At 40.5% G+C, this 17810-nt stretch overlaps 1 long non-coding RNA gene across 4 annotated transcripts in view; it reads left to right on the top strand.

Annotated features, from left to right (window-relative positions):
- The window catches only part of LOC110340409, a 36465-nt gene that overhangs the window by 12009 nt on the left and 6646 nt on the right, over positions 1-17810 (top strand). For 2 of the 4 annotated variants that reach the window (XR_005880042.1, XR_005880043.1), the window contains exons 2-3: positions 7536-7597; positions 10217-10254. This is a non-coding gene — a long non-coding RNA (uncharacterized LOC110340409). Of the gene's footprint in view, positions 1-1842; positions 2294-7535; positions 7598-10216; positions 10255-17810 lie in introns of those variants that run through there. The other 2 variants (XR_002382224.2, XR_005880041.1) reach the window with 2 other exon arrangements.

Below are 17810 nucleotides of genomic sequence, written 5' to 3'. Positions count from 1 at the left end.
GTTCCTTATTATATTCAATAATTAATAATAGAGAAAAGAAAACCACACTACTTGTTGTGATTCTTTTGTACATGTATGAAAATGCATTCCCAAATTATTATTCCACTGAATTTCAGTGAGCACAGATTTTTTTCTTCACAGGCATGTTTGAGTAGACATAGGTTGATATGACTTGACTGTCATGATTGTGTTGTGTAATTTTTGTTCATCTGAATAAGTGTCCCATGGAGAATTATGGCTTTTCCTTGACATGGACACTTGAAGAAAAATGTAAGGAGAGATCACTGTCATTCCTTGGTGTTTATGGTCACTTCCTGTCTCTTCCTCACCTTCACTCCCACTCTTACTATCTTTTCCATCTTGATGTTTTAAGAGTTTATACATCAATTTGCTGTAGTACATGTATATGTGCTTATTACTAAGAGAAATCAAAGAGTCATAATAAAATGCCAGACAGAATTGGAGAGCAGCATATTGAATTGTGTGTTGTGGATTGTCAATGGAACAGTGATTAGGTAATGAAAAAGCTCACCTTGTTTAAAAGTTCTTTTTGTATTAGCAACAGGAATTGTCCTTAGGTATGAGAGGATGGTTAGATGGAAGACCTTAAGATCTTGACAAAACTTACAGAAAGACTAGACAGCCATCCATGGAAGAATAGACTCTAGAGGTAAACCGCCCAAGCAGGGTGAGCAGCATGCCTTGACCATGTTGCAAGAATGTTGCCTGTACTGGCTGGTTTCATGCATCAACTTGAGCACAAGCTAGAGTCATCACAGAAGAAATGGAGTCATCTGTTGAAGAAATGCCTCTTGAGATCCAGCTGTAAGGCATTTTCTCAATTCATGATCAAAGGAGGAGGTCCCAGCCCATGGTGGGTAGTACCATCTCTGGCTTGGAGGTCCTAGGTTGTATAAGTGGTATACTATGATCTGGCAGTGTATGCCAGATACACACTTCCCTCTCCAACTTACTTTTTGGTCATAGTGTTTCATTGCAGCAATAGAAATCCCAAGGCAGGTTGGAACCAGTGTAGTGGGTATTGCTGTGACAGACCTGACCATGTTTTGGGATGATTGTGGAAGAACTTTGGAACTTTGGGCGAGAAAAACCATTGAGTGATGAGACTTCAGTAGGATGTTCCATAGGAGGTTGGAAGTTAAGAATGTTGAGAGCAGTGCAGAAGATGGAGGCCAGGCTTGTGAAATTTTTGAGGGAAGATTAAAGCCTCTAGCAGGGCCATTTGTAAAAAGAGTTCTTAAATGGTATAGATAATAAAAGGCTGGAGTCAGATGCAGAGGGAAATGCTGAGCGATCAGAGAGAAGGAACAAGCTAAAACACACCTTACCTCCTAAGAGTCTCAGCAGAGAAGAGAGCAATTTCCTGTTTCTCCCTGCTTATATCCTGTTTCTGCCCCACTATGTCACTTCCTGTCTGTCTGTACAGACTTTCAGACCACTATTGTTAGCTAGTGGCTTGCTCCATTCTCTGACCCCCTGACAGGCTTTATTTCTGCAAGAAAGGTATTATCACAGCCATTGCCTTTTTAACTTAAGATCCTGTAGTCCTAGTTACCTGGGGCTAACAAATCAGCTGTGATTAACAAGACACCAGAACTACTAAAGTGAACCTTTACATTACTTGGGACAGTTGTTGTTGGTCAGCTAGAGCTAGAAATTAGAGGTGGTTAAGAAGAGACCAGCATCACTGATGTTAAATCTTCTGGGAAGTGTTTCCTGAGAGTCAGCACAAAGAAGCTGTGTTTCAGAGGCAGCCATGGATGAACCTCGTGTTGGTAATGTGTAATATCACCCAGGTGGCACTGGTTTTGAAGGCATGGAGGATCATGGAGAGAAGCTGGGGCTTGGCACTGTGAGAGGTCAGGAGAAGACACTTATGAAGGTGCAGCTCCAGTGGCAGTTGAAGGCCCAGGACTGAAGGGGTCATGCAAAGGAGTTGAGGCTGGGCACCACAGAGAGAGCCTAGGGGAGGTTAACTGATGAAGTGCAGCCCAAGTTGCAGCAAGGAGCCCTGGCATTTTGGAGATTCCAGTACAGTGGGAAGACCACCCAGAACAGTGGCAGCAGTGGAGTGGGGCCTGCTGAAGCCTAGAAGATGAGCTATGTGCGCTGTGGAAGGCAGAGCTAGAGAAGAAGCACAAGCCCTTTGCAGAAATCCACAAGATCGTGGGTAAATCCCATATAACTGGACATTGAGTTATTTATACTGTTGGAGTTTGGTTTTGCTTGGTTCAGAGTGTGACTGTGCTCTGGTTCTTCCCTCTTGAAGAAGGTATTCAATTTAATTTTGATTTTTAAAGGATCCCACAGATGAAAGATTTCTACTTTTAAAAGAGATTGACTATTTTAAAGAGACTGAAATTTTAATAGGTTTCAGTTTGTAAAGACTGTGAGACTTTTAAAATTACTTATGATTTTAATGAGAGATATTGGGCATAAACAAGAAGGAAGAGATGTGGCTTAATAGTGATGTGTTTGTCAAATTGACAAGGGATCAGTTGTAATAACTGGTCTTGTGTGTCAACTTGAACACAAGCTAGAGTCATGAGAGAGAAAATGCAGCCTCGGTTGAAGAAATGCCTCCCATGAGATTCAGCTGTAAGGCATTTCCCAATTAGTGATAAATGGGGGAGGGCCCAGACCGTTGTGTGTGGGGTATCCTTGGGCTGGTGGTGGTATTGGGTTATATAAGAAAGCAGGTTGAGCAAGCCAGGGGAAGCAAGCCAGTAAGCAGCTACCCTCCATGGCCTCTGCATCAGCTCCTGCCTCCAGGTTCCAGTGCTGCTTGAGTTCCTGTCCTGACTTCCTCCAATAATAAACTATGATCCGGAAATATAAGCCATATAAACCCTTTTCTCCCCAACTTGCTTTTTAATCATGGTGTTTCACTGCAGCAACAGAAAACCTAACAAAGACACTTCCCCTAGAAAAATCATGTCATTCAACACACTCATCAAAATCCCAGAAGACTGTTCTGCCATAAGTGAAGTGTCAAGCCTTTGGTGTGCAGATGAGGTCACCTCAGTCTACAATCTATGAACATTAGAGGCAGATCCCGCTTTGCCTGTGATGGGCTAACACAGAAGTAGGGTGCCCAAGAACCTTCCTTTGGGAGGTGCCTCTGCATGTTTAACTATGCCTTTGCACTTATTTTTGGCATCACAGAATGACAGTGACAGTATGAATAATCCAAACCATAGACACATTTCCCACTGTTCTTACAGACCATGTGGTACCTTCCACATACCAGATGATGTTTGTGTAAACAACTCTTCTGAATGGGGTTCCATTTGCTCTTTGGTAAATGACCTTTCCAGCCTCCTCATTTTCCCATGTTTCCCAATTATTGCGAGGATGAAGGCCAATTCAAATAAGAACCTGTCAGACATGAGCACAAAGTAAATAGAGGCATCTATCTGTGTTATTCTTGAACAAAAGCATCTAGAATAAACACAAATGGTTAGGTAGGCTATACTTCACTCCTCAGTTAAGTTTTCTTTGACCTTAAGAACTTCCATTGGATCTACTGTGAGCAAGTAGTGGGACAAAGTGTGTATGGTTTTGAGTAGAAAACAAAAAGCAGGCTGCATTAGTTATTTTTCTATTGCTATGATAAAACATGAGAAACACAACTTGTAGAAGAGTCTCTTTGGGGGTTTGGGGCTAGCCCTTTCCTGAGGGTTAGAGTCCATTGGTGGTGGAGCAGAGGTAGCAGGCAGCAGGTAGCTGAGGGCTCACATTTTGAACCAAAAACAAAAGACTAAGAGGTCTTTTGTATGTGGGTGTCAGTGAGGAGGCCTAGGTAATCTATTGAGCCTTGGGTAGTAGATTAGTATTTATCCCGGGGTATACAAATGGACTTTGGGCTCCCATCAAACAATGAGAGATGCTCTCCCACCCTGGACTCTTGGGGGAGCATCTAGGCCCTGCCCTGGATGAAATGACAGACTATGGACACCCCCATGGAGGGCCTCACCCTTCCTGGGGAAATGAGGGGATATTGGGAGGGTTGGTGGGAGGGCACAGGAGGAGGAGAAGGAAAGGGAGAGGGACCTGGAATTGACATGTGAAGCAACCTTGTTTCTAATTAAATTTAAATTAAAAAATATTTTTAAAAAAGAGGTCTTTTGAAACCTCAAAGTCCTCCTAAGGTAACATACTTCCTCCAACAAGGTCACACCCCATAATCCTCTCCAAACCCCCTCCAGTTGGTGACCATGTATTTACATGACTGAGACCTGTGAGAGACAACTCATTCAAATGACCACAGGTATTGGGATTTTCTGAAATTATGAGAAGGACTCATTTAATATTATCTTGTGTTTTGGAATATGTTCACTCACAGTTGAGTCTTGTTTATACTATAAGGTGATTGGCAGTTTGAGGTCAAGTTTATATGTTACCTGCTGCTGTTAATTAGACCACTTGTGACCTTGAGCACTGTTCTGAACACTATGTTCAGTATTACCTTCTGAGTATCTTTTTTTTGGCATCTTCTGTATAGTTATATTTGGATCCTTATTAGTCCTAAAATTGCAAAGCAAGTAAAGAAAAGCTCTTTGTACTAGTAAGTAGGAAGAAACTGTCAAGTTTATTCTACCCTGAAGAGCTCTGGTTTCTACTACACAGTAAAGACAGGGATATAGGTCTGGAACCTATGGGGTCAATTGTTGATGAAGAATTACAACCACAGGCAGAGAAATCAAGGACCTACATCCTTTAGAGGTAAGATGGTCTGGTAGCATAAGAAGGCAAAAGGTACAATCCAGCCAAGGAATCAACCCAAGTGAGAGAATTCTAACACTGGTTCAAAAGATAAATATCAGCAACGTTGGCTCTTTGAGACGGGACACTGAGGCTTATTCCCCTCATTTTTCTTGCATTGAATCAGAAGAGAGTCTAGCTACCTACGTTTTGAAGAGACTATATAACTGACTGGAGTTAATGCAAGGCAAAAAGAGCTGTATTTGAGCAAGTCGCATGTGTTGTCTCTAACCCTCTTATACCAACTTGGCTGTGGAGGCTAGATCCCCAGCAGGCTTTGGAGTCACTGAGGTACTATGAGACAGCATCTTTTCTTAAGGTACCACCAAATACCATCAAGTGCTCCCTGATCAAGGGCTTCAGATGATGTACATATCCTCAGGAAGTCTGTGCTTGTTCCTCTGCAGGGGTGTCATCTGGCCCGTGATCCATAGACTAGGTTGATAAATGCATTACTTCTCCTTCCCCAATGGATTGTTTCTAAGTTACAGTTCATGAGGCTTTCACATGCTCTTGTAGACTGAAGTCTAAATCATTCAAAAGTGAAAGCCAAATCCCTGCACACTTCCTACTGGCTTCTTCTGTTCCCATGTGTCTCTCTAATTTTCAGAGCTGAAGCCAGGAACTGCATTCCTAAGTAAATTACTCTCCAAGAAACTCTTCTCTCAGAAGCCACTTTTTGCAAGAATCCAGGATAAAAGGCAAATACAATTTGTATTCATTTAAACCCTACTGGAAACATGCTGTGGGGATGGGATTTGGTAAACTGACACCAGTACCCAGAAAAACCAAAACCAAAACCAAAAATCTAAAAAGATTGACCAGGAAACACAGAATGATGCTTTATTAGAACCTCTTTTAACTTGAAAAAAATGAAAGAGAAAGAGAGAAGAAAACGAAGAAAAAGAATTTATCCACAATATTTAAAATCAAATATCTGACAATATTCCCTCATATGCAAATATATAAATATCTTGCAATTCTCCTGCTCTATAGCTCAGATTTTAAACAGTAGATCATAGCCCACACAAGCATTATAAGTTGAATATAGGGGTTCCAAAAACAATTGGTAGAAGTAAAATGTTTCTGAACACATAACAACCAGATCAATCTGAAGCAAATGCATAATAGATCTGGGGTGTATCGGGCTGCTCCCTCGTGTCAAATTTTGCAACTTCACTGCAGTCTTGGTTCTGAGAAGTGTGTACTGTGCATGCCATCTGTGTTAGGTCTTGAGGCCAGGACAAGATTCACTCAATACCTGTGGTTCCTTCCAGCACCCCAAACCCCTCCCCCTACCTTAAAAGCCCTCCTCTCAGGGGTTGGGCTTCTGCTTTCCTTCCCCAGACTGATCCCTGTATAGCTCAGCCATTTTGACTATGCCAGTCTCTTTGTCAGTTGGCCAGGACTGCCTCTTGGTTGGAGGCTTCCCTTCTCTCCTCTCATGGTCCAGTTTAGTCTGCTGGCCATGTTCAGTCTGGACTCTTTCTTCTGCCTGCCTTCTCCCTTATGTCTACAATAAAAGTCTTCTCCATACGATAGTAGTAGTCATATCCTCCTTTTATATGTTATTTTTCATTCAGTGTATTATAGTGCCTTTACTATAGACAGCTTTCTTCTCTTTTAGAAACATTATATGAGAAACAAGATTTTTAATATGTTCCCACTGTCATTCTCAACATTTAAGTGTTAAATTTGGAATCTTTTGATTGTATCGTGCAATAATGTTAAGTATTTAAAAATTGCTATTTGAGATGCTCACTTCACTTTTGCGTACACACACACACACACACACACACACACACACACACACACACACACACATCTTTAAATGGATTTTGGCTTCCAGTTAGGACAGGCTTTCCAGCAGTATCTGAAATGGCACTAAACATACTTCTGCTCTTTTATGCTGCAAATTGGTGTTCAAAGCAGTGATCTCAGCATTGACGAAACAAAATCAAAATATCAGTCAACTCAGTATCTTGACTTAGCAAGTACTCAGCCAAGACTTAGTTCTTTATGACAAATAAACCCTCCCATCTGTCTCATTAGTATTCAAATTTGTTTTCATCTTTAATAAGCAGTAGAATTATATGGGTGCCCAAGAATCATCAAGTAAATTTCCTTATGCTGTGTTGTTAGAAGGTTCAATATGTGTGTGCCTATTTCATATACACACCGGGGATTATGTAACAATTTCTTGAACAAAAGAAGAACCAAATTGGAAAAATGTATAAGCCTCTGATTGCACCTTGTTCCTTCCCCTCCTCCCTCCATCCTTCACTCTGCATTTTCCCCTTCTCTTTTTCTTTTTATTGTCAGTTATTCAAGAAATTTAATCCTCAGTTATGTTGAATTTTCTGTATTCTCTGTTTAGCTTATTGCCCCTCAAGTTTCACTTTAAGGATCAGTGTATCTCTATATATGTGTATGTGTGAATACATGTGTGTATATGTACATATATGTATGTACACACATATATGTGAACATACATATATGTATATAGTATGTGGATATACACAAACACATATACATACATATGTATGCATGTATATTATTACTGAGGGGAGGGAAAGGGAGCTGGGATTGACATGTGAAACAAGCTTGTTTCTAACTTAAATTTTTTTAAAAAGGAAGGAAAAAGTATATATTATTACTGAAAAAGCTGCTTGCAATTCGTGTGATGCTGATTGGCCTGAAAATAGCCTTCTCTGTTTCCTTGCTGCTGACTTTCTTTTTTCTATCTCCAGTGCTTTGTGTCCCCTGATGTGCTGAGGCAAAACAAGACTCATTTCCTGCTCCCTCCTTGGAGGTCAGAGTGACTCATCTATGCTGGAAATAGATTTCAATGTTGAGATGTACCCAGCTATTGATTATATATATATAATTATATATATATACAATTTCATCCAGATTTGAGGTGTCATACACAATTTCATGCACATTAAGAATATTTCAACATATATTAAGCAAAGGAGGACAAAATCAGTCATTTAAACAGAATGATGAACATTACAGGGGACTCTGCATGGTTGTAACATGTTCGGTGTATCCCACAGTTGCAGTGCCTAGCCCATAGAAAGTGCCAATAACTAAGTATTTGTTAATTGTACATCTGTTCCATTACCCAGCATTCACATGTCACTATATCAATTAGTAATTATGAGTGAAGGGACATCAAACACACAGAAAGCTAAACTTGACTTCTATTAGCATTCTTGGAGGACTTTCTGTTAGATATCTGAGACGCTGTGAAGAGACACAGGTAGAAAAAACACTAGAGGCTAATCGCAACAGACAGGATTGTTTATTTCCAACAGCAAAGGACAGTCAGTCTCCTGTGGGACAGGGGCAGCCTGTGAGGGTAGGGAAGATGGCTGTGATTCTGTATAGGGGTACAATGAGAGTATTGCTAGCATTAATGGGGTTACAGTGGTTCTATCTTTCCTTGGTCTTAGGATAGAGCCATGGGGTGCTAGAATACTTCAGAATTATTTTTGTCTTTGAATTGTCTTCTTCAAGCTAGACAGGTTATCTCCACAAACATTTCATTCCTGACTGAGCAGGGTTGTTTGTGGGAACCCTGTCTATGACCAAGGCATTATATTACTTTCTGGCAATTAAGACTTTGATTGTGGATAGCATCAGGAAGTAAGTTCATAGGTTCCAATGGCTTAGTTTCAAAAATAAGACAGGAAAGAAAGTGAAACACCATCCTAACACCAGAGAATATCCATTCCTTCTTCCCTTTTATAAAAGCATCGTCCTATAAGAGCACTGCAAAAGAACCAAGATGGCAGATGACACTCAGGCATGGTTGGCCAGTCTCCAGGGGATAATCTGGCAAAAGCCTGAAAACAGCAAAGTAAGGAAGAGGCCTCTTCATGGGTGCAGATGAAAGAAACCTAAATTGACCTAAGGTTTTGGCTGGGAGGTGAGGTAGAATGCAGAATTATTTATGGGGGGGAAATGACAGGTTATTGTAGGCAAGGGCTTACTTACGCCATCCAGCTAGACCACTCCATAGACAGAAGGAAAGGTTTATTGGGGGAACAAACTGACAAACTATGGCTGGGGGGGTAGGCAGAGAGAAACAAAATGGAGGAAAAACAAGCAGATTTTATATGACAGTCAGTAGGGTGGGGGTGGGGGGGTCTTGGAGCTGAACTGATTCGGGCTGTTCAGACTGACCAGAAAACTAGATGCCCTTGTGAGAGGTAGCTGACCTTTATTGGTGAGTTGATAAAGGTTCCTGACAAACAGAAATTCACCATAAGAGACCAATTACTGGTAGACAGAATCAAGCCTTTAGGTGTCTGTTTACCCAGCTAGAGTCCTTCCGTTTAGCATATTGTCACCAGCATTGTCATTTGGACATAACAACTTGTTGAGAGGGTAATAGAAAAGTGAGAAAGCTGTCCTAAAAAAGAGAATTCTGCTTGACTGGAGAGAAGAGTGTGTACCAAGAAAGGGAATTGGAAAATAAGATAGCAGTAGGGTTAGGGCCCGAGGGGAAGTTTAACTTTCATTGTTCTGTCTTGTATTGTCATCGTATTTTAGCTGAAGGAGAATAGAATAAAATAAGTTTTAAATGCTAGAAAAATGGCTCAATTCCAGTGTGGAGAAGGGAACTGAGTGGCAGGGAGGGAGGGAGGGAGGAAGGGAGGGTAGGAGGGAGGGAGGGAGGGAAGAAAGAAGGAAGGAAGGAAGAAAGGGAGGAAGGAAGGAAAATGCCCAGAGACAGGAAGAGGTAGAAGGAAATAATGAAGTGAATTTTGTCATTGAGTTTGAGATGTGCTGTCCAATTATAGATGTTAAATGGAAAGCAGTACGACTTGAGAAGAGGGCCAGTAAGGCAATCTCTGGGGAGAGCAAAACAGGGAGAGATGTGGATAGCAAGAGAGCCATGTTTCACAGGCCAGTGTAGAGAAGTGTGAAGATCCATTAAAACCATGGGGGGGGGGTAGAGGGCAAGCAAGGGAATCCATGCTTTTGGCCTTATGACATCAGCACAGATCATTTGGGTCAAAGCAACCTGATTCAAGTGTGAGCTGTGCTAAAAATAATGAGACAGAATTTCAATTTCCCCTTCAAGAAGTTTAGCTGTAAAGGTAGCTAGAATTTTTAAATGCTAGGTGAGGGACTGCCTAACCTCTCTACAAGCTGTGTTTGAGACCCAGTACTTAAAACAACGGACTGAAGTCTAGCTGGGACTACAAGAGATAAGACAGCAGAATTGTATTGGCTTCTTCCCAGAACATGAAAGTGTTGATGGAAAAGTCATCAGGTTGAAGACAGAAACCCAGGGTGACAGTAGGAAGCCTGTCAGAGCTAAAGGGACATCGGCAAAAGCTCCAGACAAAAAGACGATGTTAAGGCTTGAAACTGAAGGGTCTCCCACAAGCTCACATTTTCAATGTTTGGTCCCCAGGTGGCGGTGCTATGTTGGCAAGCTCTGGAATCTTTAAGGTATGGGGTCTAATGGGTAGAATTTGGATACATGGGAAACAGTAACTCTTAGTAAGGCGGAGTCCCTGAGGAGAGCAAAGCAGGAGACATGTGGATAACTAACAGAGGGAGCTGTGTTTATAATGATTTTGCCTAAAACATCTTGGGAAAACATCTAACACTCCCAAGAAGCCATTAATAATCTTGCTCAGAGAAACTGTTGTCATTTTTTTCTTGATGAAAATGTATTCTTTGCCACAGCTGGTATCTTATCAACAACATCTGTACAAGATTTATAAATGGTTGTCTTTTAAATGAAACTAAAATAACAAGCCTAACATTTAGTATACTTAATATTCAGTCTGTCTCATGATTAATTAATGACTATTTTTGCTGTGGAAATCTACAAGATCATCTTTGGGTTATAAAAAGAAATAGTATATAGATATATTTCAAAATATGTTCCATAAATTATCATGTTAGAAATGTATCAGTGAGATCTTAATTTCTGAATAATATTTTATTACAGCTACAGCTTTTTAATAATAGAAATTGCTTTGTAGATTTCATTACATTTGAATTTTCTATTGAATTGCCTTGTGTCATTTGCTCTGATAGCTGCTATGATGCAAATGTATTCAGTACCACTGAGTTGTACATTTTGCATATAAAGTTGTTAAGATGATAACTTTATAGTGTTTATACAATTTGTCACAGCAAAAGCATATTTGTTAAATAACATGATGATGTTTAGCCTGGAAAGCATTTTTGGTGAAAATAAGATGTAAATAGTAAAACACTGACTTTGAAGTTGAAATGAAAAAGCCATTGTGGTTCAGTGGTATCTGTGTACAACAGAGAAAAAACTGTTCCTGCTTACTTCTACTACTCTCTGTTAAAATACTTGAGGAAATGATTATTTTAAATTATAGTGCATTCCTGTAGCTGGAATGTTGAGATAGCTCAGCAAATTAAGGCACTTGCTGTTATGCTTAAGTTGGCTCATTGGGCTCCACAGGGTGGAGTACGAGACCTGATACACCAAAATTGTTCTCTGATTTCTACACACAGGTCACGACACACTTAACCCTCTACTCAGACACTCATATACAACTACACCCTCATCTACAAAATAAATAAAAATCTCTAGAGTAAATGAGGAGACATATGAACAGAATGCTAATTAGGGAGGCTGGTAAGAAGGACAAGGATTAGCACAACACTTGATGGATCCCTTCTTTTTAGTGTATGTGTGTGGTCGCATGCATGTCTACAGGTAATCCTGCACATGTATGCACACATCTGGAGGTCTGAGGTTGACCAAGGGTCTTCCTTGTTTGCTCTTCACCTTCTGTCTTTTGGACCTGGAGCTCACCATTCCAGCTGGACTATCTAGCCAACTTGCTCGTGGATTCCCTGTCCCTGCCTCCTGTATACTGTGACTACAGGCAAGCTGCAATACCCATGTGTCATTCATGTGTGTGCTAGGGATCCAAAACCCTGAGTCAGGCTTGCATGACGAGTGCTTTACCTATTGTGTCATCTCACTAGCCACAACTGCTTCCTTCCTGCGAGAATTTTCTTTTTCCTGCTGTCTCAGAAGACAATGTTGTTGGTGTTCTTGTTTCATTTCACACTGTGATCACAAAAAAAAACTTGATACAAAGCAATTTAGAGATGAAGGGTTAATTTAAGCTCACAGTGCCAGGTTCATGACAGGGAAGTCAAGGTGTTAGGATCAATGACAGCAACAACAACAAAGTGAGTCACATCACAACCCACAGTTAAGAGTAGAGGTAATTGAATCCTTGCTTAGTTGCTTGGTTGCTATCAACTGGATTTTCCCATTCTTAGACAGTTCAGGACTCCTGCCTAAGGAATAGTGCCACCCACAATGGACTGCATCTACCCACATCAATGAACTTAAATCAGACATTTCCCTCCACAGCATGCCTATAGACCAATGCAAACTAGACAATCCTCACAGAGACTTTCCTAGGATGTGCCAGGGTGACATTAAAGGTTTTTTTAATTTAAATTTAATTTAGAAACAAGGTTACTTCACATGTCAACCACAGGTCCCTCTCACTTTCCCTCTCCTCCTCCCACCACCTCCCCCCCCCCACCAATATCCCCTCCTTTCCCCAGGGAGGGAGAGGTCCTCCATGGGGGTGTCCATAGTCTCTCATTCCATCCAGGGCAGGACCTAGACCCTCTCCCAAGTGTCCAGGGTGATTGTGCATCTGTCATTGTGGGATGGGCACCCAAAGTCCATTTGTATGCAAGGAATAAATACTACCCAAGGCTCAATAGATTGCCTAGGCCTCCTCACTGACACCCACATTCAGGGGGTCTTGATCAGTCTCATGCTGGATTCTCAGCCATCAGTCTGGGATTCAAGAGCTACCCCTTGTTCAGGTCAACTGTTTCTGAGGGTTAAACCAGCCCAGTCTTAAACCTTCTGCTCATCAGTCCTCCCTCTCTGTCACTGGGTTCCTTGAGTTCAGCTCAGTGTTTACCTGTGGGAGTCTTCCTCTGCTTCCATCAGTCATTGGATGAAGGTTCTGTTTCCCAGACTCTCTACCCGTGGGATTATAGGCTGGCACTCCCAAGATCTACGTCTAAAATCCATACATGAGAGAGTACATGCCATGTTTGTTTTTGTGACTGGGTTACCTCACTTGGGATGGTTTCTTCTAGTGCCATCCATTTGCCTGCAAATTTCAGGATTCCATTGTTTTTTTCTTCTGCTGAATAGTACTCCATTGTATAAATGCACCACATTTTCTCTATCCACTCTTTGGTTGAGGGGCATCTAGGTTGCTTCCAAGTTCTGGCTATTACAAATAATGCTTCTATGAACATAGTGGAACAGATGTCCTTGTTGTATGAATATGAATCTTTTGGATATATGCCTAAGAGTGGGATTGCTGGGCCTTGTGGTAGGCTGATTCCCATTTTTCTGAGGAATCTCCATACTGATTTCCAAAGTGGCTGTATGAGTTGGCACTCCCATCAGCAGTGGAGGAGTGTTCCCCTTTCTCCGCAACCTCTCCAGCATAAACTGTCTTGGTGTTTTTTATTTTAGCCACTCTGACAGTAGTAAGATGGTATCTCAGAGTTGTTTTGATTTGCATTTCCCTGATGGCTAGGGATGTTGAGCACTTTCTCAATTGCCTCTCAGCCATTTTAGACTCCTCTATTGAGAATTTTCTATTTAGTTCTGTAGCCCACTTTTTAATTGGATCCGTTGGTGTTTCGTAGATTTGCTTCTTGCGTTCTTTGTAAATTTTGGAGATCAGCCCTCTGTCAGATGTGGGGTTAGTGAATATCTTTTCTCACTCTGTTGGCTGCCGTTTTGTCTTGTTGACCGTGTCCTTAGGCTTACAGAAGCTTCTCAGTTTCAGGGGGTCCCATGTATTAATTATTCATCTCACTGGTGTTATGTTCAGGAAGCTGTCTCCTGTACCAATTCGTTCAAGGGTACCATCCACTTTCTCTTCTAAGAGTTTCAGTGTGGCTGGATTTATGTTGAGGTCTTTGATCCATTTGGACTTAAGTTTTGTACATGGCAATAGACATGGATCTATCCACATTATTCTACATGCCAGCATCCAGTTATGCCAGCACCATTTGTTGAAGATGCTTTCTTTTTTCCATTGTATATTTTTAGCTTTTTTGTTGAAGATCAGATGTTCCTACATGTATGGGTTAATATCAGGGTGTTCAATTCAATTCCATTGGTGTACCTGTCTATTTTTGTGCCAATACCAAGCTGTTTTCAGGTCTATAGCTCTATAATAGAGCTTGAAGTCAGGGATAGTGATGTCTCCATATGTTGCTTTGTTAAATAAGGTTGTTTTGGGTGTCCCGGGTCTTTCGTTTTTCCATAGAAAGTTGAGAATTGTTCCTTCAAAATCTGTGAAGAATTGTTCTGGGATTTTAATGGGAATTGAATTGAATCTGTAGATAGCTTTTGGCAGGATTGCCATTTTTACTACATTGATCCTACTTATCCAAGAGAATGGGAGATTTTCCCATTTTCTGATGTCTTCTTTAAAGACTCAAAGTTCTTGTGATACAGGTTTCTCACTTGTTTGGTTACTGTTACCCCAAGGTATTTTACATTGTTTGTGGCAATTGTAAACGGTGATGTTTCTATGATTTCTTTCTCAGCTCTTTTATCCTCTATATATAGTAGGGCTACTGATTTTCTTGAGTTGATCTTGTATCCTGCCACTTTGCTGAAAGTATTTATCAGCTGTGGGAGTTCACTGGTAGAGTTTTTCTGATCACTTATGTAAACTATCATATCATCTGCAAATAGTGAAACTTTGATCTCTTCCTTTCCAATTTGTATCCACTTGATCTCCTTTTGTTGTCATATGGCTCTGGCTAGAACTTCAAGTACAATATTGAAAAGGTATGGAGAGAGTGGACAGTCTTGTCTTATTCCTGATTTTAGCAGAAACACGTTGAGTTTCTGTCCATTTAGTTTGATGTTGGTTGTTGGTTTGCTGTATATAGCTTTTATTATGTGCAGGTATGTTCCTGTTATACCGGATCTCTCCAAGACCTTTATCATGAAGGGGTGTTGGATTTTGTCAAAGGCTTTTTCAATGTCTAGTGAGATAATTATGTGATTTTTGTTTCTCAGCTTGTTTATATGGTAGATTACATTGATGGATTTTTATATATTGAACCATCCCTGCATCCCTGGATTGAAACCTACTTGATAGTGGTGAATAATTGTTTTGATGTGTTCTTGGATCCGATTTGCCAGTATTTTCTTGAGTATTTTTGCATCAATGTTTATGAGGGATATTGGTCTGAAGTTCTCTTTCTTAGTTGTGTCTTTGTGTGTCTTGGGGATCAAGGTTATTGAAGCCTCGTAGAGTTTGGCAAAGACCCTTCTGCTTCTATTGCATGGAATACTTTGAGAAGAGTTGGTATAAGCTGCTCTTTGAATTTCTGGTAGAATTCTGCACTGAGACAATTTGGACCTGTGCTGTTTTTGGTTGGGAGACTTTTGATAACTGCTTCTATTTCCATAGGGGTTATAGGTCTATTTAAATTGCTTATCTGCTCTTGATTTAATTTTGGCAAGTGATAGCTATCCAGAAAATTGTCCATTTCCTTTAAATTTTCAAATTTTGTGGAGTACAGGTTTTCAAAGTATGACCTGATGATTCTCTGGATTTCCTCAGTGTCTGTTGTTATGTCCCCCTTTTCGTTTCTGATTTTGTTAATTTGCATGTTCACACTCTGCCGTTTGGTAAGTTTAGATAAAGGTTTGTCTATCTTGTTGATTTTCTCAAAGAACCAACTCTTTGTTGCCTTGATTCTTTGTATTGTTTTCCTAATTTCTACTATATTGATTTCAGCCCTCAGTTTGATTATTTTCTGGCATCTATTCCTCCTGGGTGAGTTTGCTTCTTTGTGTTCTAGAGCTTTCAGCTGTGCTGTTAATTCTCTAGCATAACTATTTTCCAGTTTCTTCATGTGGGCACTTATTGCTATGAACTTCCATCATAGCACTCCTTTCAAAGTGTCCCTTAGGTTTGAGTATCCACCAAGATGAAGTTTCAATTCTGAACATCTATGCCCCAAATACAAAGGCATCTACGTTCATAAAAGAAACATTACTTAAACTCAATTCACATATAAAGCCACACACAATTATAGTGGGAGACTTCAACACCCCATTCTCACCACTAGACAGGAATACCAGACAGAAACTTAACAGTGAAGCAAAGGAACTAATAGAAGTTATGACCCAATTGGGATTAACAGACATCTATAGAACATTCCATCCAAATATAAAAGAATATACCTTCTTCTCAGCACCACATGGAACCTTCTGAAAAATTGACCACATACTTGGCAACATATCAAACCTCAACAGGTACAAAAAAATTGGAATAACTCCATGCATCCTATCAGACCACCATGCATTAAAATTAGAATTCAACAACACAAATTGTAGAAACTCTACAAACACATGGAAATTGAATAATGCACAACTGCACCATTCCTGGGTCAAAGAAAAAATAAAAAAGAAATTAAAGACTTCCTAGAATTCAATGAGAATGAAGACATGACATTTAAGTTTTATCACAGTTAGCAGACACACATATTTGACATGTTTGGAACCAATTATGGAGTAATATTTTAATTCAGAATTTTTATTTTTGCTGTTGTTTTGGTTTGGTTTTTGAGACAGGGTTTCTCTGTGTAGCATTCCTGGCTGTCTTGGAACTCACTTTGTAGATCTTTCTGCCTCTGTCTTCTGAGTGCTGAGCATGATGCCATGGTCAGCTAGAATTGTTATTGTTTTAATATGAAAGACTTTCATGAGTTCATGTCTGAACATTTGGTTCCCAGATGTTAGCACAAATTTGGATGGTTCTAGAAATTGGGACATAGGATCTGGCTGTAGAAATTTGTTTGCTGTATGTAGATGCTTGAAGACATCTTTCCTTTGCCCTTGTCCTAGGCCCTTTCTGTCATAATGGGAACTGGTGCTTGTCAGCATGTTCTTCCTATGACAGTGGACTGACTCCTCTGAACTCATGAGCTAAAATAATTTTTTTCTCTTTTAAGTTATTTACATGGGCAATTTAGCTACTACAAATCGCATAGTTGTTCATTCTTGAACTGAACCCAGAGTACTGTGTCACTGCATACCATTACCCTTGTTTCCAGGTCCATTATGGCTTCATGACCACTCAAATAAATAGAAAAGATGGTGTTGAGTGGTTTGTGTGCTTTGGCAGGAACATTCCAGCAGCCCAGAAACTCTCAGCAGGGTTAACACATGCCACTAAGTGGAAGGAGGTGGGTTTACTGTATACAGCTGAACAAGGAGGAGGAGGGCTTTTATTTTGGTAGGAGGTCTCTGAAGGGGAGCAGTTTCAGGTTCCAGTCATCTGGAGGATGAAACTGTGGTTGATGCTCTCTGCATACAATGGTTTTAGCTAAAAGTCAATTGTTGGTACCATCAGTACTTGGACTAGGAGAAGGCTCTGCCATTCCCACAGATCTGAGGCATTGAGGTCCTTGACATGACCATGCTCCTGTCAATAATTTACATTCACTCAGACTGCATCTGCTTCCCAGATAATACCCAGTCACATGGTCAGTTATGTTAACATGTAGGATACTTTCAAGAGCACAGAATCCACAGAGGTATAGAATTTTTAGAAGTTACTCCTCTAAACCCATAGTTTACACCCTGAACTGTTAAGTTAGAAACTTCAGGGCAGTGCTGGTGTTTTATACTAAAAATATGCTGTTAACTTGGTGCAGCCTGAGAACTTTCACTTAATGTTATATTAGTGATATTTCCATCTAGAAAATAGTTTCCTTCAAATTCACTTTGGTGGGCTTATTAGAATACAGTTCATTTATGTACTGAGAAGGTCTTCGGGGTATGAGATAGCTTAGCTCAGAAACTGCCTACCACGAAAGCACAAAGAACTGCATTCGATCTCCAGAACCATGTGAAAAGCTGGCCATGGCGAAGCCAGCATGCCAGCCTATAATCGCAGCACTGTGGGCATGGTGGTGGTGTGGAG

This window comes from Mesocricetus auratus, unplaced genomic scaffold (assembly GCF_017639785.1).
Source record: "Mesocricetus auratus isolate SY011 unplaced genomic scaffold, BCM_Maur_2.0 Super-Scaffold_100010, whole genome shotgun sequence".
Taxonomy (NCBI): domain Eukaryota; kingdom Metazoa; phylum Chordata; class Mammalia; order Rodentia; family Cricetidae; genus Mesocricetus; species Mesocricetus auratus.
The sequence above is the reverse complement of the archived record's forward strand: the minus strand, read 5'-3'. Positions and strand labels throughout refer to the sequence as shown.